Source organism: Nelumbo nucifera, chromosome 5, assembly GCF_055504915.1.
Source record: "Nelumbo nucifera cultivar China Antique chromosome 5, China Antique-T2T, whole genome shotgun sequence".
Taxonomy (NCBI): domain Eukaryota; kingdom Viridiplantae; phylum Streptophyta; class Magnoliopsida; order Proteales; family Nelumbonaceae; genus Nelumbo; species Nelumbo nucifera.
Window position 1 is genome coordinate 50,334,512 of NC_142653.1, and position 23,631 is coordinate 50,358,142.

The window sequence follows — 23,631 nt, forward strand, 5'->3', positions numbered from 1 at the left end:
ATCCAAAATAAAATAAATAGAAATCCTATTTCTATTAATAATTACATCAGATCGAATACCTAATACATTGTGTCTAGAAAACAAAAAAAAATTATTTACAGACCAAATGTAATGAATAAATCAAGAAACTGCAAATCATGCAGGTTCCCTGCGCAAACCAAGAATTCGATCTCCTCTTGTACGAACAGCCCATAAATCAAGAAAATCATAAAGAACAATTCTAAATAATAATCAGATTTAAGTAAAATTAATTTCAGATTATTCGCCCATTAATTTTGGGAACAGATTTCCCAAAACCCATATCTGCGCAAATCGGATAGAACACCTTCTGCCCATTTGCGTAGGTTCAGATCTGAAACAATATGGTTCAAGATTTGAACCATGGCTCTGATACCACTGAAAGAATGAGAGATCCATCCCATGGACGCCCAAAGATTACGGAATTAGGGGGCGAATTTCAAAAATTTTTCTCTCCCTTCAACTGGGAATCGCATTCCCTATTTAGAAAATCATATTTTCAAGGATCATTCTTGAACCTTAAACTGAACCAGATCTGAACCAAAAGGAGTAGGGGAGGATTATACCTGATACGGAGAAATAATATCCCCCAACGAAGGTGTTCACGCCCAAGGAAGGATCCAAAGACTGCTCCCACTGAAAATGGCGCAGTGCAGGATGGAGCAGAATCAGCAGTGTTCTTCTCCAAGAACTCTGTCCTTCGCAAGAAACAACAGGATGGCACGTGAGCACAGCTTCCTATCAATTCTTCCTCCAAGAACTGATGTCAAGATCCAATCTTGACTTCTCCCACAACTGGAGATCGAACTGGCAAACAGGGCGGCAAGAGAGTATTCGCAAGGTGCAGAAATCTCTCTTCTTGTGATTTCAGCACTGAAGAAAATCTGATGTGTGTCTCTTCAAAGCTATCGCCCCCTCCTTCCTTTTGTTAATCTAAAGGATCAGCTCCTAATCCCATTAGGAGCAACTTATCCAAATCATATTTGGATAAGACCTCTCTTTAGGTGATAGGGATAAACCCTTATCTTATCTGCAGATTAGATTAGCTTTCTCTTAATCTCATTAGGAGGTTTCTAGATCTGAATCATATTCAGATCTGGACTCTCTGAGTGGATAGGGTCAAGACCCTATCCTATCTGCTAATCCATCTCAGAATTCGCCCCATAAATAATTAAATAAATAGCCCAGTTCGAAATGGGCTTTAGGCCCATTAAGCTTATGTGCTCACTTAACCTTCCTAACTGCTGCCCAGTTGGGCTTCCTTGTATGGCGTGGGACCCAAGCATTGATCTACACATCAACCACATGGGTTCGGCCCAGCCTTTGTTACAAGGCCTAGCCGAATACACTGTTAAAGACAGTGCACCCCCTGAAACCCATCAAATGGGCTCTATGGGCCCAACACTTACCCTAAGTAGTCCCTGGGCCAAGCCACCTTGTAACACCCAGAGACTGTGGGCAGATGCAAGATTAGCCCATCAGGTATTATCCTCAATGGTCTTACACTTAACCTCTTAGCCCATCATGATCATACACTGCCCAACAAGAGAGGACCTCTCCCTCGGCTGCAAGGAACAGTGTTGCACTCTCTACTTATGTGGATCCCGGGAATTAAAACCTTCTTGCAAACATTTTAGAAACATAGTATATATACTTTTATATCTCATATAAAATATATTTTGTAAAAACAAATCTCAACGATTGAAATCAGCTGCCGGCAGTCTTGGTTTCCATCAGTGAGAGTGCATCCCCGATTATTACCTTTGTCCGACAAAGGGGCTGATCCTGTCACTATGATCACCCACTCAGATGAATTCTCAGACAGTCCCAACATACCCATGTTTTGACCCCCGCTAAGGATCTCACTGAATGGTATATCAAAGACAGCCCAATCTGACACCTAGTGCAGTATCATAATCGAGTCTAGGGGTCGGGTGTAACTTTCCAGTTTTGCCCATCAATCTCCAAGGTCCAGAGCAATACTGAAATTCTGGTCCAGTTCAAAGATTCAATTAATCCTACACTGTATGTGCCTAGGGTCTCACCCTGGTAGCTGAGACAGGCCACCCCAACCGACTTGGTGGCACCACAGTGTCAGCCTTGTCAGGATAGATCTCTCTAGACCGACCCACTGGCTGTGAACATTCTAAACTAACACGAGTCTCATTAAGTGTCTAGTTTAAGGGTATTACACAGAAACATACCAAGGGAACATGAATCAAATATGCACTTTTATTCATTTACAATAAACTCATAAAGTACATCATTCTGATTGAAGCTAAGGGCATACAAAACTGTCTAACAACGGATTCCTTGTTCCTACCTTCTGCCCTTCATGTACCTAAACTAAATACAAATTTGTTGTCTGTAAGTAGTTTAACCAAGTCACTAAACTGTTGTGTAACATTTTTTCCTTTCTACTGTGTTTTTCAGGATCTGGAGTCTCAAAATGTGATTGGGAGTGGCCATGAGGCGAACGAAATAACCCTGCTTGATGCTCCGGGACAATGCACTGATCATCTTGGGAATGTTGCTCTCGGATCTATTTCTTCAGAGTCTGTTAGTCGGATTATGTTGTGTCATCGTCATTTTGGTCATCTGTCTTTTTCTGCCTTGAGTCATCTATTCCCTAATCTGTTTAAGGGAATTAGTTTGTCCAGTCTTCATTGTGAGTCTTGTGAATTGTCAAAGCATTGTAGAAACATTTATCTTTTGAGCAATAAAAGATCTTCTTTTCCTTTTAATATTGTGCACTCTGATGTGTGGGGGCCTTACCACTTACCCTCCATGGGTGGCTACAAATATTTTATCTTGTTTATTGATGGCTTTTCTCGGTTCACTTGGATATTCCTAATGAAATCCCGTGATGAAGTTTCGAGACTTGTAAGACAATTCCATGAATTTGTTCAAACCCAATTTGATACCAGGATTAAAATCTTCAGATCTGACAATGCAAAAGAATACTTTGAGAAGAACCTATCCTACTATATCTCTGACATGGGGGTTATTCATCAAAGCTCATGTGCTAGGACCCCAGAACAGAATGGGGTTGCTGAGAGGAAAAATAGGCATATTGTTGAAGTTGCAAGAAGTATCTTATTTGCCTCACATGTTCCTACAAGGTTTTGGGGTGATGCTGTTCTTACTGCTACCTACCTTATAAATCGTATGCCATCCAAGGTTTTGGGGTTTAAGTCTCCCTTCAATCTCCTTCATCCGGAGAAGAACCTTTTTTCCTGTTCCTATTTGTGTCTTTGGCTGCACCTGTTATGTACATGTTCCAAGTGTCCAAAGGCATAAATTTGAACCCAAAGCTCAAAAGTGTATCTTCCTTGGTTATTCCCCCACACAGAAGGGTTATTGTTGTTTTGATCCAAAGACTGGCACTCGGTATGTCTCAATGGATGTCACCTTTGATGAGCTTTCCCCCTTTTATGGTTCCTCTCTAGAAGGACATTGTCCATAGGGGGAGGATTTGTCACAGGTGTTTGCTCTTCCTCTTCCTGTCCCTATTGAGTATCTTGATGTGTCTGCTTCTCCTTCAAATGTATCAAGGGTGGATCAGTCATTCCATTCTCCCTATCCCAGTGTTCTTCCCTCTTTACCTCCTCGTCCTATTCTCAATCCCAAGGTGTATCAAAGGCAAAGATCCAGAAATGTGCAGGTTGTTTCTCCTACAATACATGAGCCTCATACACTTCCAGTCACAGAAGAGACAACTGGTACTGTTTCAGCACCTTTAGAGTCATCCTTCCCTGACCTTGATATTCCCATTGCTGTTAGGAAAGGAAAACAGAAGTGCACTGCACACTGCATTTCCAAGCACCTTTCTTACAGTTTGCTTTCACCTTCTTACTTTGCCTATCTCTCTTATGTTGCTTCTAACCCTATTCCCAAGTCTGTGTCAGAAGCTCTTAAGATTCCAGAATGGAGGGATGCTATGAGATCTGAAATCGATGCCCTACACAAGAATGACACATGGGAAGTGGTGGACTTGCCTGAAAGGAAGGATCAAGTCGGTTGCAAGTGGGTCTTTACTATCAAATATCGAGCTGATGGCACCATTGAAAGGTACAAGGCCAGGCTGGTTGCAAAAGGTTATACACAGACATATGGGATTGATTATTTGGAGACCTTTGCACCTGTTGCCAAGATAACATCCGTGAGGGTTCTTCTATCTTTAGTTGCTCACTTTGACTGGCCCCTTTATCAATTGGACGTGAAGAATGCATTTCTGAATGGTGAATTACATGAGAAGGTTTATATGTCTCTTCCTCTAGGGATGTATGGAACTGATATGAAAGGGAAGGTAATGCAGGCTGGAGAAATCTCTTTATGGACTAAAACAGTCCCCTAGAGCATGGTTTGAGAGATTTAGAACAGCACTTGTTAACTTTGGTTATGTGCAGACACAATTCGATCATACTCTTTTTGTGAAGAGGAGTGAACCTCTGACAGTATACCTCATTGTGTATGTAGATGATATTGTAGTGACTGGTAATGATGTTTCAGGAATTCATGATCTAAAATCTTTTCTCCATACAGAGTTTGAGATTAAAGATTTGGGGGAATTGAGATACTTTCTTAGCATAGAAGTGGCTCGATCCAAGGATGGGATTCTTATCTCCCAAAGGAAGTATGTTCTTGACTTGCTCTCTGAAACTGGAAAGATGGGTGCTAGACCAGTTGCTACTCCTATCGATATGAGTCATAAACTCTCAGCCTCAGAAGGAACATTGTTAGAAGACAAAGGAATCTTTCAGAGACTTCTTGGGAAACTTTTGTATCTATGCATGACTCGGCCAGATATTGCATATGCAGTCAGTTGCATTAGTCAATTCATGCATGCTCCCCGAGACACTCATATGGCAGTAGCAGAGAGAATCCTATGTTATTTGAAGGGCTCCCCAGGAAAGGGTATTCTGTTTGCCAAGCATGGTCATATGAAACTTGAAGCCTACACCGATGCTGACTAGGCCGGAAACATTGATGACAGAAGATCTACTTCTGGGTATTGCAGCTTGGTGGCTAGTAATGTTGTTTCTTGGAGAAGCAAGAAACAATCGGTTGTTGCTCGGTCTTCTGCTGAAGCAGAATACAGGGCCATGGCACATGGAGTTTCTGAATTATTATGGCTAAAATCATTGATGGAAGAACTTGAGGTTGAATATGACAAGCCAATGATGTTGTACTGTGATAATCAGGCTGCCATCAACATTGCTCACAACCCAGTGCAACATGATAGAACCAAGCATATTGAAGTTGATAGACACTTCATTAGGGAAAGGGTCTCTTCAGGTGAAGTGTGTCTTCCTTTCATCACATCTGAAGGACAGTTGGCAGATTTTCTCACCAAAGGCATTCCCAAGGCAAAACTTCAGCATGATACCAGCAAGCTTGGCATGATTGACATCTATGCTCAGCTTGAGGGGGAGTGTAGAGAAGATGGGCCGAATGGCCCATAGGCTGTTTATTCTTTCTTGTTATTTATGTTTTTCTGTAATGGGCCTTATTCTGGGCCCATCCTGTCTATATTAAGTTCTTTGTAATTTCTTGCCCAACTAAGGGCCTCCTTGTAATTATTTAAATCTATCTTAATAAAATAGTGTTAGGGTGCTGAGAGAGAGTAGGTTCGAAACTCTCATTGCCGAACTCTCAAGCTCTCCTCTCTTCAGTTTTCTTCAATGATAGTATAACAAAGAATTGGTTGTAACTAATACAACTACAATACAAATAAAATATAAATGCCATAATTGTTATGGACCAAAAAAAAAATGCTCCTCTCCCCAAGAAACGCAAAAGAAGGTCCCTTCCTTTAGGATCAATCTCCATGTCAATTTATCTTGTTGATCCCCAAAATGATAGTAATTGGAAAGTTTTAAGGCACTCAATCTCCATGCCCGAGGGAGTTCCACACAATCATGCTATTATGAAGATGAGATAAGTCATCAATTGTCTTGTCAACATGGCTAAACAAGACAAAAATCCCAAGGCAAAGATCCCAAAACAATAATCCTCGCAAAAATGAATACTTGCATGTCTTAAGGGGCTGAAACTGGCTTCTTCATCTGTGTAGACTAATTTGGTTATTGAAGAGGAGGGTCAGTTTGTAATCGTGTGGCTCTTCTCAGAATGGAGGCCCTTGGATCCTAAGAAACCTGATTATAGCAGCAAAAACATTGGCATATAACCGCCAACTGGTGGTGGCTCCGTTGTAGCAGAAACCTGGGCTCAAATTCCGCTGCCCCCAGGGTTGGGGAGATTAAGGGGAAGGGGAGGGGTATATATATATACCCAAAAAGAAATTTGGCATATAACTTTTACTCGGAGACCAAGGTCTGCCAGGACTTGCTGATTCCCAAGGGTAACCAGAACACAGATTGTGGGGCACCAGGCCCAGGGGTGAATATATAACCTTATCACCTTTTGAAATGTTTGTAATTTCAACCTCTTGGTGCATCTTTGACTCCTTGTAATAGTCCCTTCAAAACCCTTAAGAAAGGTTGGGTCTTGTCTCTCTTATTACCATCTTTTTAACAAATAACAGAATTGCATTAAAAGAAGAAAAAGAGCCAATACAGTCCAGACTAGATGGTAGGGAGATTACAACAACAGCTAAGAGCTGCTCACACACATGCAAATTTCAATTAGCATATTAAAATTGGACCCATAGTCCATGCATTCTCCAAAGACACCCTTGAAAATTAACACAGCCCTGGCTAGACTACTGGCAAGGGAATTAGCCAATCTTGGGACTCAATTGAACAAGCTGTTCAGGCTTCTTCCCAAATTTTTGGCTTCCCTGACCAGGACCCTGAACTTCCAAGCAGGTTCTTCCTCAGAGCTGAGCCAAGAAATGACCACCTTGCAATCACCTTCAACAGTCCCCCCAACCAATTCTGAAATGCCAAAAGTTTTAGTCTTCGTATCACCGCCAACAATTCAGCCCTCAATGAACTTCCAACACCAACTGCTCCTCAGCAACTTAACTTTATAGTACCCACTGCATCCCTTACAAAACCTCCTACCCTTGATTCACCTGGACTGCCTACTTGGGGTGGGAATCAATCAATCAGTCTCCTAGGTCGTCCCATTTTAAAATCGTCCCAGGTTTCCGTCATATTAAGAGAGATCATCCATTTTAATACCTTTGAACTCTTCACAAATTAATACCCAACGGGCCATGGCCATCCTTGATCAGCTAAATCAAAAGATCTACCACCACCTCCTTATTATCAAAAATTCTTTCCTTTATTTCCCCCAAATGCTCCAAAATATTGCAGCCCTTACACAATGCCATAATAGTTTCTTTCTCTTAGCATTGCATTCTAGCAAGTCTTGTGAGAAAGCTCCATTTAGGAGCATTGACATTTAATTAATGCATCAAAACATTGATCTTTTTTTAGTTGACAAAAGAAGTGGATATATATAATAGCTTTATTATATAATTATAACATATATTTTATACAAATATTGTATGGCATATTATATATATATATATAGATAGATAGATAGAGATATAGATATATTAAATATAATGTATTTAAAGTCATAGGGCCAAAGTCCATGGGCACAACCCCCTGTGCTGTAAACAAAATCAATATAAAGGTCTGGACTACCCAGTAGCTGTCTTTGCAGTAAGCTGGATCTATCATTATGGATCATTGATGAGTCCAAAGGTCATTTGGCATTTTACTCATCAACAACCAATGAAGAAAGCATTTTATTAAAGACGATAAAATGAAAAAGTCCTGTTGCCAATAACCAACAGGAAACAATAAAAGAATATCATAAGCTGGCAATCATTTAATACAATGAAGAAGCATAATCTTTGTTGTTCACCCATTGGACCCAGTACCCCCACTCTAATCCGTCTTCAATTCATCCTTTGAGCAAAGTGTACCATAGAATCCACTGAACTGTTAAAATGATATGTAATTGACTTAGCTTCTCTAGGTGTAAATCTGAAAGACCAGGAACCTCCTCAAGCATGGACATCCAACTTACAACAATTTGGCAATTGCCTTCAATTAACAAGCCATTCCAGCTTGATGAAGACCATTTAGCATCAGGCCACCAAGTGTCTACCCTAAAGCCACTCAACAACATTAGATTTCCAACTGCAACAAACTAGCGAATAGAAGCTGAAATAGAATATCCCTAAAATTCATGGAAGTACAAGAAAGAAATAGCACATTCAAAGATGTTATACCCCAACAATAAAAAACCACATCTCCTAGAAATTAATAGAGAAATAAGAATTAAACGCTGTCTAACCAAACCACCTACATGGGAATCATATGATTAATTATCAAGTTGGTAACACACACCACCGACAATAACAACAAAGAACAGAAATCTAAACCAATTAGATCTTATGTGATTATTTCCATGAAATTGGCTGAACTTCAAATTCTATGTCAATTACCCCCATCCATAATTTAGATCTCGTCGCCTGAACATGGTGTAATTACTCCATAAAAACTAGGTTCAGGCATAAAAGAGGTAAATAAAGGAAATATATATATAGACATCCACAAACATGACACTTAGACAAGGAACATCAAAGCTAAGCAAGAAATATTCAATATTCAATGAATATTAGGTCCTACATTTATGAAAACATACCAACATGACCGATAAACACAACATTTAGGTGTTGGTTCTTGTTTTCTTCCTTTTCATCTGATTCTTCAACATCCTCTTCAGGAGAAGTCATTTCCTTATCTTTCATTGATATTTCAACAGAATATGCAGCATAGAAAAAAAAAATCCATGAGCAATATCAAACAAGAAACACAAACTTAATTTGTAAAGAAAGGAAGAAAGAAGAAAATATAATATGAATATGGCACCTTTAGGCTCCTTCACTGGCTTCATGTTTTCCTGGACCTCATCCTTCAAATCTGCAATTAGCCAAAAAATAGAGAATTTTAGAGGGTATACTTCTATATTACATTAGATGCTATGATAATAAGGTGCCTGCCATCAATGTGGCAGCAATGGAGGAACTATGAACTACAAATCTAGTGGTCCAGCATCACCACTTCCGTATTATCCATTTCTTTAGCAATCTAAAATAAGACCTCATAGTTAATAACTTCTTTGTAAATAATAAATGGAATTAATATCAAAAGTTAATGCAAGCATGCATACAAAGCCCCAGATTAGAAATTTCAAAAATAAAGCTGACCAGACCAATCCCAACCTAAAAAACAAAAAGACCATATACAAAATGCACAAAAAAAAAAAAATCATTCAAATGAGATCCCCACGCCAGGCCATCCCTCTGCACTTACCTGTTAGAAAGGTTATCAGCAGTTCACTTGGCCAATCTCATAGCTCATAATTTGAGCCAATCTTTCATTATGGAACTGAATATACCGTCCAGCAACTAGCAAGAAAAAGTCAAGAAAAAGATCTATGGTTGAATCAACTCCCAAAATCACAGTATGAAAGGCTTATCTTTTACAGATAAGACTACCATAGTTGGCTACACTATGTAGATGACTACTCAGTCATCTAAACCACAATAGAGACGGATGGAAAAGGCCAATTGGGAAAGAGGTATCATGAAAACACGCATTTGCTTTTTGCACAAACAAACAACCATATAAAAAATGCCATAAATTAGGAAAATTAAACCCATAACTCTTGATTTTGTGTCATAAGCCATCTGGTATTCCATCTCCTGGAAAGGATTTCTCAACAAGCATATCTAATGAGGAAGCTGTCTCAATATCAATAAGTACTGCATAAAGGCAATCATCCATGCAGAAGATACTCCTCTAGTTTACCATTCTTGTTGCCAAATTGAAAATTGAAACAATAATGACATTAAAAAAACAAAGAAAAGGTCAGTGTTTGGCATTAGAATAAATAAAGGGGTAAAAAACGAGTGCAGCACCAACTTCAGGGAAAAGGACTCCAGAAGAACATTTTGATAGCCAGTAAACAATCAGGATATACCAAATTCATAATAGGAACTTAAAAAGATAACAAAGGTGATGTTTGGTGTGTGTTTTCGGTGCGTCGTTTGGTCTGCTGAAAGTACAAAAGATCAAAAAATGGTCCTTTCCCATTTGGCATCATGTAGACCAAAAGGCCCAAAAATGAGCATGTGAAAAGACTGAAAGATCAGTGCATCTTCTCGTCTACTGGGCTATTGAGAGATCTACATAGCAAGACTTGCCAAACAGCCCCAAAGTAAACTTAATGAAATGCTGGTTATTCGCAAATAGCTTTATACAAATGAAATCATTATGTTAAACTAAACCGTCAGCTATGGCAATTTTTCAACTATATCAAATCAAAATGCAAATTCGCCTGTATAAACCTAACTCTGATATACATTATCATATTTTCTCAAGCTATCTCGGAGTACCACCTCCTACCTTCTTCCATTTTATCTGGTTGTTCAACCTCTTCCAGCTTTACATCCTGTGGAGCCGTCACTTCATTATTATCTTCTGCAGAAATGCAAAGCATTCACAATTAGAAAACAAAATACATCAATGCAGAAAAAAAAAATGTCTACCCTCTCTATATGAAAGATAACCAACTGGGTCATAAAAGTTATAGGATTACCTGCGGAGTCCAACTGCAGTGACTGGATGCTTGACCGGATCTCTTCATCGATATCTGGAACCAGACACAAGTTAAAACAAACCCTATTACAGTGAAGGCAAATAAGGAAGTCAATTTGTCTCAAACACAGAAATCCCATAAACAGAATAATAAAAGCATCCATCTAAATTTCCAAATACCCCTCTAATCACTTGATAAAATCAGCAAAGAAAAAAAAAACTTTAGAAAAGTACAAACTCTTAAATCTTTCTTTCAAATTGTAAGGTATTGGTGTCCATCCCCGTTTGCATGTATCCTTCGCTTTCATATCCAAATTTAAAAAAAAAAAAAAAAACACCAGCATAGTCCACTTTCATAAAAAACAAAAATAATTTGCTCGTAAAAAAAAAAAACACCAGCATAGTCCACTTTCATAAAAAAAAACACCAGCATAGTCCACTTTCATTTAGACTGAAATCAAGCTCAGAATCAATCAAGCAATCAAAAAAGAAACTCAGAGGCAAGAACAAAAAAAACTGGAAAAAATATACAAGCAAAAATCATTCAACTGGAAGTGTGACAACAGAGAGAAAATAAGAGATTCAATAAGAGAAAGAGAGGAAGATGATCTCTTACCCATCATTGTAGAATTTTCTCCGGCTCTTTGTTCGAACAGAGCACAGGAAATGAAACGAGAAAAGGGGAAGGCTCAGACAACGCTGCTAGTGAAGAATTGTAATCTGCTCCCGACATTGGGCGCCTCACAATGACCTCACAGGAACATCCCACCGTGCATTGAGAATATTTCCCGTAAATAATAACAGATAAATACGAGAGATGTTTCCAATGGGATGTATTGTAAGGTCGGTGTGAGGCGCCATAAGTGAAGAGCAGAGTGAAATAGGAAGCTTATATATCAGGTACATGCCGCTGCATCACGGCTTTACACCTCTTCAACCTGCATAGATGGTTCATATTTGTCTTTGAACAGATGATGCACTTATTGACGGTTCAGATTTTATCTCGATCGTAAGATACAATCCCTCTGGTGCTTTTTTTTGTTTGTTTTCTTTTCAACAGTCTCCACTCTCGAATGGGTGAGAAAAAAATCAAAAAACTGAAATCGAACCAAAAAATTGATTAATCGAATCGATTCGGTTTTAATTCGGTGTTTTTAAAAATCGAAAATATCGATTTGGTTTCAATTAACTTAATATAGAAAATTAGCAGTTAATCAAATCGATCGATATATATATATTTCTATATATTTTATATATTACAAATATATATTTATAATATATGATATTTATTATTTAAAATATAATATTTTATATATATTTATAATTTTTTATTATATATTTATATATTTTTATAATATATATTTTAAAAATTAAAAAACTAAAAAATTGACAATTAACTAAACCGGTTAACCGATTAATCAATTGGTTTCGACTCGGTTTCAATTATCGATTTTCCAAAAAAAACCGGTAGTAACGATTTGGTTAGAAAAGAGCACCCCTTATTCCGAAGCAAGTTGCCAATGCAATTGAGTTCGTGCTCGGATTACTGGAAATCAGTGAATCAGTGGGCACGTTTTAGCACTTGTTGACGGTACAGATTTTATCTCGATCCTAAGATACATCCTTTTTTGGTTTTCTTCTCAATAGTCTTGACTCTTGATGCCAACGCAATTGAGTTCGCAGCCGAGTTACCGAGTCAATTCGGTAGGCATGTTTAGATACGAGGGACGACGATATGGAAGAAAAAAGAAAAAACTCCAAAAAGGTTTTGAAAGCTTTTCGTGGAAATTTTCTAATATGAACCATATAGGATTAAAAATTGTTTATTTAAATGGCAATAAACGAAAATGATTAAAATATTATGATATTATAAAATAATAAAAATGATAAAATAAGAAATTAAAAATAAATAATATTGATAAAAATTAAAAATACTATTAAACAATAAAATCATAGAAAATATTATAAAATAACAAAAACATTAAACAATGAAAATGACTAATAAATAACATTAGTATAATATTAAAATATATTTTTATCAAGTTTTTGTCTAGGAAATAGAATTCAAATTTTAAAATTGTATAGGAAACAAAATTATTTTTCCATTCAGATAGTGGATTAGCAATTCAACAGTTTAGGTTAATCTATAATGTCATAATTAAATAATAAGAATTAAAATTAAAAACATATAAAAATACAAAACACAAAGTTATAGAAAATTAGGAGATATCCTTAATACTATACATTTATTATTAAAATTAAGTGTCATAAAGAATAATTATTTTTATTGATATTGGAATGGAATAAAAGTTTTAAAATTTAACAAGGAAACGACCATTTTTTCTATCTAAGTTACATGGGTCAACCCATGTTGTCATAACTTAATAATAAAAAAATTAAAATAGATAGAATAATAAAAAATTATAAAAAAACATAAATACTATAAAAAAATTGAACACATTCTAATGATATTGCTATTGTTGTTATTAATTAGGCTTAGTTACTTGATATACCTTATACTTTTACTAAATTACGTAAGCATATGCTATTCCAAAATTACTTAAATGTGCCTTACCAAAGCATTTAATTGTTAATATTGACAAGAAAGATTAAAAGATATAAATGCCCTTAATAGTCCTTTAAATTCTCAAAATTGCTCTTTATTAAGTTTCACTATTTGAAATCTTTAGTTGCAGAGTTTCAATACACAGAAATGAAGGTAAAAGAGAAGACCAGAGGAGGTTCAAAAGCGCAATTTGTAAGCAGGGATTTCTTCTATTTAGCACAATTAACATCAACAACAGTTTTTCTCTTTTCCAAAATAATCAATTTCTTTGACATGCAACAAAAGTTGGAACTTCTTCTTGCTTAGTCTCTAAATCTCAATATATCTTTTCTTTTATAACTTTTCATTTCTCTTTTATATAATGGGCTTTTATTCTTTGAGGTCCTAATTACTAAAGTTCAAATCCATATCTATATCTATCTATATTACCTATAAAAGTGTGAATAAGGTATTGGCTTGTGAAATTTTTCTTTACTAAAATATCCATTTTCATGAATTTGGTTCACCTCCATTGTAAGGGCAGAAAATGTAATTAAAATAATACTATTAAATACATTCAATCACCACTCATTAAGTCTCACATTTAAGTCATTAAATAAATCACATCCTCTCTCATTGAATCCGAAATTAATACTTTTGTTTCTCACTATTAAATTCTACTAATAAATCTATACACAATAATTATTAATACAATGAAATTTAATATTTTTAAAATAAACCTAGAAATGAAATCATATTTTTCCATCTATGTTGTGGGTAAGTAGTTCAACCATTTGGACACAATTGTATTATTATATATTTGTCATATTAAAAAAATAAGTATGATAGGATAGACATAATTTTATTAATTATTGACACTGAATATACAACTTAAAACCGATGGGAAATGAAACAATTTTCCTATCTAGGGGGTGGGTTAGTGGTTCAACCTTTCATGTCAAATGGGTTAACTCGTGATGTATAATTAAAAATAAAATTTTTTAAATAGAATAATACAAAAAAAATACAAAACAATTTTGGGCACATCTATTATAGGGTGAGAATAATTCAGTTAAAACCAAACCAAAAATTTTGGTTTGTTTTTTTAGGGTTTTGGTTAATTCAGTTTTTAGAATTAGAAATTTGGTTAACCAAATAAACTGAACTTTTGTATATCATATGCAATATATAATATATAATATTATTTATATATTAATATATAATATAATGAAAATTACTTTCATAATATATATTATATATTATATGTTATAATGTATATAATATAGTATATACATTATTAAAATTTGGTTTTAATCGAAATAAGTAAAAGCCAAATCGAAAATTTTGGTTTTTCTATTATTCGGTTTCAATTTGTTTTTATTTTTTAATTTGGTTTTAAATTTTTTTCAATTTATTCAGTTTGGTTCTTAATCGAATAAACCAAATGCTCACCCCTACATCTATAATATTATATCTTAATCATATAAACAAAAAAATAAGTATGATGAATAATAATTATTTTATTAGTGATATAAATAAAATGCAAATTTTAAAACCAGCTTGAAAATGAAACCATTTTCATATCTAGGTGATAGGTCAATGATCTAATCTTCCAAGTAAAATGGGCTAATCTATGATGTCATAACTAAGTAATAAATATTAAAAAATATATAGAATCTCAAAGAAAAATATAAGCTTTGTATAAAACACTTTGATACAATTCTACTGTTATATATTCATAATATTGAATATGACAACAAGAATTACTTTTATTAATGATGAAAACGGAATACAAGATTTAAGTAGAAAATGCAATTAAAATAATACTATTAAGTACATTCAATTATTAACTCTCAAGTCTCACATTTAAGTCATTACATAAATCACATTCTCTCTCTCTCTCTCTCTCTCTCTCTCTCTCTCTCTCTCTCTCTCTCAATCGAACATTTATACTCTCATTTCTCATCATTAAATTCCACTAATAAACCAATAAAAAATAGTTATTAATATAATGAAATTTTATATTTTTAAAATAAACCTATAAATGAAATCATATTTTTCCCTCTAGGTGGCAAGTAAGTAGTTCAACCATTTGGTAAAATGGATAATTTCATGATATCATAAATAATTAATAAAAATATAGAAAATAAAGAAATTTTGAAACTTTTGGATACATTTCTATTATTATATATTTGTCATATTAAAAAATAAGTATGATAAAATAGACATAATTTTATTAATGATGAACACGAAATATAGAACTTAAAACCGATGGGAAATGAAACAATTTTCCTATCTAGGGGGCAGATTAGTGGTTTAACCTTTCAGCTCAAATGGGTTACTCATGATGTATAATTAAAAATAAAAATTTTAAAATAAAATAATACAAAAATATGAAAGAATTTTGGCACATCTATAATATTATATATTAATCATATAAATAAAAAATAAGTATGATGAATAATAATTATTTTATTAGAAATATAAATTAAATGCAAAATTTAAAACCAATCTGAAAATGAAACCAATTTCATATCTAGATGGTAGGTTAACAATCTAATCTTCTAGGTCAAATGGGTCAATCTATGATGTCATAACTAAGAAATAAATATTAAAAAAAATATAGAAACTCAAAGAAAAATATAAGCTTTGTATAAAGCATTTTGATACAAGTCTAATGTTATATATTCATAATATTAAACAATAATAAATATGAAAATAAGAATGATTTTTATTAATGATGAAAATGGAACACAAGATTTAAAATAAACCAAAAAAGCAAAATGGTTTTTCCATCCAAGTGGTGGATTAGTGGTTCAATTGTCCATATCAAATGGATCAACACAAGATGTTATAATTAAATAATAAAATACACAAGATGTTATAATCAAATTATAGATAAATTTGAGTATATTCTATGATATTATATATTCATCATATAAAAAATGTGATAAATGGGAATTGTTTTCATTAATAATGGAAATTGGATAAAAAATAGGAAAAATAAAGCATTAATGTCTAACACATGACTCCACTAACCATGTCAAATGGTTCCATGATTTAATTAGCTAGGCCATCGTAGGCAGGTGGTTTGGTGGTAAATGAACCTACAACCTTGAATTGGATGGTCGGCTAATCAATCTAATAAATTGATTTGACCCCAATATTAAAAACCAATATCAAACAATATATTGGAATTGCATTTCCTCTTGTTAAATAAGTAATTTTTATTATGTCATAAATTAAATAATAAAAAAAATGTAGATTTTTTTATAAAATTTATGAAAAAGTTTGAACATGTATTAATATTATATATTCTTCGTATTAAACAAAAATATATTTGAAAAAATGAGAATTATTGTTAGTAAAAATTGAAATAGCTAAAATACCAAAAAAATGAATGTATTAACCATAGCCCATTTTCCTAGTTAAATAGGTTAGTGGTTCTATTGGTAAGGCCCTCATTTGGTTCTTGACCAAATCAATGTTTTTTCTGATTTTTTGTAATAAATTGGTTTAGGTAACATAATAAAAAAATGTGTCCAATTAACAAACCAATAAATCCAACTCTATGGTTCAATCGCATGTTGAAAACTTTGATAGAAAGTATAAGAACATTTGAAGTTAGGTCTTTGAGTTGAACGACAATATATACATTGCCACGTGCAATGCACGTGCACTTTTACTAGTAGGGAGAAAAGGCCAATGAACTTTTAGATGCTTTTGCTTTCTGTTTTACCTATGATTTATGTCTTGTTCACCTCAATTTCATTAATATCTTATTAAGGATTTTTTTCACCACCAAAATTTCCTCCTCCACTTCATGATTTTCTTCTCCCTTTTAATAGTCTCTAAACATTTATCCCACTACAAATATAATCCCATCAATGGCTTACGAGAAACAAAAAAATAGTCTTTATAGAGCCTGGGTTCACTAGCCATTTACAAACTTTCTTACTAACAATGTGGGTAGAAAGGACTTTTACCTTCATAAACATGATTGCATCTTTCTTTCTAAATCATCCAAAGGAGTATTGAAGGAGTAATATTGATCACATGCTTTCAAATCAAAGCAATTCATATATTTGATAGCAAATATGTCACAATAATTAACCTATATATAAAAGAGAGACTAATGATTAGTTCATATTAAATGCTTAAAAATATAATCATAAATGGAATTAGAAGCAATAGTAAAAGATGGTCATACTGTATTGTTAGGCTAGTTTGACAATTTCAAATGGATACCTATTTATATCATTACAAAAAGTTCAAGTTGGTCTTTGTAATATTGGTGCTACAAAATTATAAATGCTTATCATTTGGTTTCTTTATTAATATTTCAATCACCATATACAAAGAAAAATGTAGATGAAAAAGTGCTATGTTTTTAGCAAAGTTATCGTGTGTTATTATGGTGATAATATAAATTGTTTTCAATTTTTCATCTAATTTTGAGTACATATTCATATTAACATAATCATATAATAGCCAATGACCCAATACTTTTTTCTTCGTATAAAATATATTCATTAAAATAGTAACCAAAATAGGAACACACACAAGCCACTAAGGCTCACACATTGTATCTATATAAACACCTCAACTACATACCACTACAAACAAAATTAAAACAAATACTAAATGGTTCAAATTACTAAGTTAATATTTAGTTCTCCAATTTCTTGGGCAGTCTCACAAGTTGAAATCTTACTAAACTCATCTCTATCTAATGTGCAGTAGAAGTAGCTTATAGCCCTAGCATTTAAAGATATTTTCTTGTTCTCATCTTCAATCTATTATGAAGAAGCTTTCTCAGTCATTGTCTCTCCTACTTTCTTGGTAAGCCTATGAGGTCCAATCTCAACTATTTGTCAAAGTTCATAGTTAAGAGAGATGAGATAGACTCCCATCCTTACTTCCTAGTATTTGTAGTGTCATTGAAAAATAGGGGGTCTAGAGATAGATACCCCCTTCAATATAAGAGGTACTAGCGTGGGTGGTCATTCTACTTGACATAGTCGTTAATCTACTAACTATGGTGAACTTGCTTTGATATTAGACTTGTTCATGGGTCGGGTGGCCTGACAGCCCAGCTTGTTATAAGTCGGGCTTGGTCATAATTTTAGGCATGCAGGCTCGAGCTCGGGCTTGGGCCTAAAGCACCGAGTTCGATTTTTTTTGGCTTGGGCTCGGGCTCGGGCTTTCTCAAAAAAGCTTGGCCCGAGCTCAAGCCTAACATGATACTATATATTAAATAATAAAAAATATATATAATATTTTTTCTTTGTTCTTCTTCTATTTTTTTTTCAAGTAATAGTGAGATGTTTATTATTTTTGAGTTTTAAAGGCTTTTAATATAAATAAAACACTTTTTATTGAATAAAAAAGAAAAAAATTGTTTTCAAATTCTTGGTTGGGCTCGAGCTTGGGCCTAGGCTTCGGGCTTTATATGAGGGTCAAGCTCGGGCTCAAGACCTAGGCTTGATGGTCGGGCCAGGCTTGGGCTTGGGCCTGAATGTATTCTATTGATACATAGACAAAGCCTAGCCCGACCCATGAACTAGGCCTATCTGATAGCAGTTGTTGCCCAGGTTAGGTAGCCTAACCCATTGATGTGTAAGTCAAGTGGGCTAGGCCAGTTTATGGTCAACCTAGGCCCCATCCTAAGAATTGGGTTGAAGGTCCAAGCTTGATCTTCTTCCTAACCTAAGGCCAGCTTGCATTGTAATTTGATGCACTTGGGTTGGGCTTAAGCTCGGGTCGAGCTCAGGTTGGTCAATGAACCCACCCTAAAAATATACATGTATGGATGCAAATATGCAAATATGCAAATATATATGCATATGTGTATGTATGTGTATATGTTAGTACGCATGTACAATTGTAAATACATATCTATATATCTATGAACGTGTATTGGTGAGTTGAGATCAAGTTAGGTTCGGGCTACCTAAGGTCTAGGCCTAGGGTCAACCTGAAAAATAAAAAAGTTTGAAGTCTTGGTTCTAAGGATAGCTTAAGGACTAAAAATCCAAGCCTAACTCCTATAAAATTTTGGGTTGGGTAGATTTGGGCTCCGGTTGGGCCCACCTAAGTTGCACCCCTACTAACCCAATAGGGGGTTGAATTGTGTTTTACAACTTTCTTTCACAACTATTGCTTCTTTGAAATTAATGCAATACGATAATGACTGAAAAGCAATAATTTGAAGTGCAAAATATACAAAGATAACAAGAAATAGCGTAAACAAACTAAGAGCACACAAAATCTATAAAGGTTTGGCTAAAATTGGACCACATCTCCTCAAGCAACTTCTTGAGAATTTCATTATACTAGTTGGAGTAAAACCTTTATACTAGTTGGACTTCTAAGTGCTAATAAGACCTCTATAGCAGTTGACTTATAGGTGGCAACAGTGTTCAATCTCTGAACATTGAACAATACTCAACTAGAACACCATTATCTGATCAAACGCAATAAGCATATCAATGATGAATACACTAGATGAACAATGCAATGCCTCTATAAGGCTAATATGCAAATATAAACTAAACTATTTAGATGCAAGAGAATGCATGATAAAATATGGGCTATAACACTTGAAGATACTCAAGTTCCTTAATGAAAATCAATTTAGTACAAATGGCTATTAAATTTTCTTACAAAAATAAAACCCTTTTGGCATAAAATCTCTTCAATTTCTTTTTTTTCTTACTTTTGCTCTCTTTCTTAGTTAGAACTTTTTGCTTAACGCACTTTCTTACATTTTTTTTATATCAAACCCATGCATAAATAGCATGAATCAAGGCTAGAGGGCTTGTGGCAGTTATTAAGCCATTAGGAGAGGATTAATCCACTCTAATAAACATTAAGAATTTGTTCCCAATAACATTGAAGGCTTGCCAAAAGAGAAAAGAGTTGAGTTTTCAAATAGTCAAAATATTGAGATTTCATTATGAAGTGGTCAACTATCACAGTCGAGTAGTCGATTACTACTCATAGAAGAGAATCTCTTTTCTATGAGTGGACTACTACCTTTTGGTAGCTGATTACTAGGTGAAACTCAATCTCAGCTATTACACTTAGTCAAGTACAAAATAAACCCAGGTTTAGTTATGATAACTAGTTAACTATTACCTTTCAAGTAGTTGACTACTAAGTGACACCAAGATTGACTGTCACAATTAGTTGTCTATTGCCTTTTAGGCAATCGACTACTAAGTATAACCTAACCTTGGATCACTTAAGTAGGTAACCCATATGGTTTGGGATTCAACTCCTTAGGCTTGCAAAGATTCTAGATTCTTTTGTCCAAGATAAATCCTAGAAAAAGCCTAAGAACTGTTTCTAACTTAGCCAACATTGGATCACTTAAGGAGGCAATTCATATGGTTTAGGATTTAACTCCTTAGGCTTGCAAAGATTTTAGATGCTTTTGTCCAAGATAAAACCCAGAAAAAGCCTAAAAACTGCTTCTAACTTAGCCATTAGTCTCTAAGCTTTTAGTAGAACCGAAGGTATGTTTGAGTTTAGACTATTTTGGTTCTTTTTGCAATCCCATTATATCGTGTCCTAATGAATGTAATAAACTTATGGACTCTTATCACTTACTTCTTCTTACTCTTCTTGTTTGTGAAAGTAGGCTTGCATTCTTTGGATAAGCTCCAATCCATCCAAGGGGATGATTGGTATATTTTGACACTTATATTTCAAATTATCAGTACTCATAATGAGTTTGTTATCATCAAAACACATAGGGTCAACAAATGACCAAGGTGTCATCATGTGGGACTTGGATTCCCTTAAGGTCCTCTTATGAAAATGATATGGCATCCTCGGGCCATGACTTCATCAATGGCCATTGGTGGACCTGTAGTGTCTAGCATACATTTTTTTGGGTCGAGGAGCTCTCTCCTCCTGAGGCCGATCCCCTTAAGATGATGGTTATGACTTTGGATGTCAGTTGGTTGTTTGGCTCAGGTTCTCGCTCTCCCTTGCGCTACTCTTTGGGCTTGTCTCTCCTTGACCCCTCACGATAGATGTAATATCATAGTAGCCCTACTGAATTAGGTGTTTAATCTTATTCTTGAGCTTTCGACAATCCTTAATGTCTTGCCCATGGCCTTGGTGGAATCTGTAGTACTTATTCTAATCTCTCTTATTACCATTGGGTTTGAGCTTGTTGGGGTCATTTAAGGAAGGGTTTATCTTAGACTTTGAGCAAGATTTGCATTTGCGGAGCATTCAAGGGGGTATATCGATCATAATTTGGAGTCTCAAGGCTCGGTTAGGGTTTTTGGTTGGGACGATCTCCTTTTACAATTGTCTTCGTCTCTATCTTTGGAGTCGTCTCTATCTATATTTCTTTTCTTCAATCCAATTTATTCTTTTGTTGCTTGGCAGTACACTTGCGTTTCATTAGCATTGATGTACTTTTGGCATGGGGGAGGAGGTTGGCCATGTCTTTGGTGGCTTCTTCACCATGGAGAAGCTAAAATTTTAGGTCCTTATGTCATTAATGAGGGTGGTCATTGTAAATAAGGGGTTGACGTCCCTCACCTCAAGGGCCTTGGTGTTGAACTCGATCTCAGATATGAGATCCGAGAACTCAGATCCCATATATGAGATCCAAGAACTCAGATCTCAAATCTGCATCTATTGCCACTGCCTCGCCGTTGCCGTCGCCGATGAACATCAAATCATCCTCCTTCTCTTCCTTCTTCTTCCTTCCTTCTCTCCTTCCTTCTTCCTCTTTTTTTTTTCTTTCTTAGTCGACAATAGTTCTCCTTTCTCCTTCCCGACTTTCTCAACTGACATCTCTTCTTTCTTATATGAGGTTTGCATATTAGGGCAAATCTCTTCTTTCTTATAAACATTTGCCCTAATATGCAAACCATTCAAACCGTTCGACCTGGATGGTTGAACCGCTAACCTGAAAACCGGTAGCTAGAACTTTTCCGTTTTTGAGTCGGTTTTTAAAACCTTGGTTAAGGTTGAATTTAAAATTTGTATTCCATTTTCATCATTAATAAAAGAAACTCTTAGTTTTACACTTTTTTTTTTGTTTAATATGATGAATATGTAAGGTTAGAGACATGTCCAAATATTTTCTACAAATTTTTTGTGTTTCTATCTTTTTTGAATTACTTACTACTTAATTAATACATCATGGATTAACCCATTTGATTTGGAAGATTGAACTATTGACAACTTACCTAGATATGAATTAACAAACAAAATGGTTTTGTTTTCAAATTGGTTTTAAGTTTTGTATTGCATTTACATCACATTATTGAAAAAAATTTTTGTTTATCACACTTATTTTTGTTTAATATGATTAATAATGTATTATTAGAGACATGCCCTAAGTTATTCTACTATTTGTTTGTGTTTTCCATAATTCATTGTATTTTTTATTTTTTATGTATGATTTGATGGATTAATCCATTTAACCAAAATGGTTGAATTGCTGACACACAACTAGGGATGGCAATTTTCTCAAATTCCTCGATCTTCGTGGGGACCTGCCCCAAATGGGGTGGGGTTGGGGATCATTGATGGGGATGGGAAAAATTTCATCCCCATTGGCGAGGACGAGGCTCTCCCCATCCCTACGGGTCCCTAGTGGGGATCCCCACCATATATATAATTTCAAACTATAGATATTTAGGTTTTTAATAAATGGGTTTAAGGCCTTGGGGCCCCAAACTTTGGAATTATGTTAAGTATTTATGTTTTTCTTATGAATTAGTTAATGGATGTGTTAATTATGGTTGAATATGTTTGAATATACTTGGATCTATTTTTATAGGATTGCAAATTTTAACTATTTGTTTTTTTTTGGAATGATGTAGAAATAAAATATAAAGTGAAGTTGAATCATAAAAAATGGTTGTGAAAGGGGTTTCCATGGGGACTCCTAAATGGTTGATTTTCTTATCCACCACCTAAACAAATTGAAGTTTTTGTTTCCTAGTTGATACTATTAAAATTATTATGCATATATTTAATAGATACAATTTAATGATTGGAAACAAATATACCTTAAATATAGGATTTAATGAGAGGGAAATGTATTGTAGTCGAAAAAATCCAAAAAATCTAAGACCTCATTTGTGTTTTTTTATAGTGTATGCATACATACATACATACATATGTACACACGTATGTATGCATAAATTTGTAGAAATGTATATTAACACACATATTATTTTGTTTTTATGACTCATCATTTTCATGTTGGTATCAAGAGAATATTCTATCAAAAATTTAGTAGGGTTTATGCTTACTGTACATACATATTTTATTTATGTATTTAATCTTTCTTAATTTTTTATGTAACCCGAATGTAATGATTGGCCATGTTTCTCTTTTACATTTATTAATCTATATTGAATCTTGTGTAATGATAGTATGGTACCAATAAAGCTCTAATGTCCTCCATAGTTAGTAGATCAATTGTTGAGGGAGACATGATAC

General features: G+C 34.5%; 1 pseudogene across 1 annotated transcript in view; it reads right to left on the reverse strand.

The window, feature by feature from the left end:
- The window catches only part of LOC104588746 (eukaryotic peptide chain release factor GTP-binding subunit-like), a 36,403-nt pseudogene extending 24,996 nt beyond the window's left edge, over positions 1-11,407 (reverse strand). The window contains exons 1-6 of the transcript XR_016076347.1: positions 11,221-11,407; positions 10,606-10,659; positions 10,413-10,487; positions 8,874-8,924; positions 8,647-8,745; positions 8,026-8,102 (exon numbers count right to left, since the gene is read on the reverse strand). The product of XR_016076347.1 is annotated as a eukaryotic peptide chain release factor GTP-binding subunit-like (transcript). The remainder of the gene's footprint in view (positions 1-8,025; positions 8,103-8,646; positions 8,746-8,873; positions 8,925-10,412; positions 10,488-10,605; positions 10,660-11,220) is intronic.
- Positions 11,408-23,631: the final 12,224 nt, after the last annotated feature.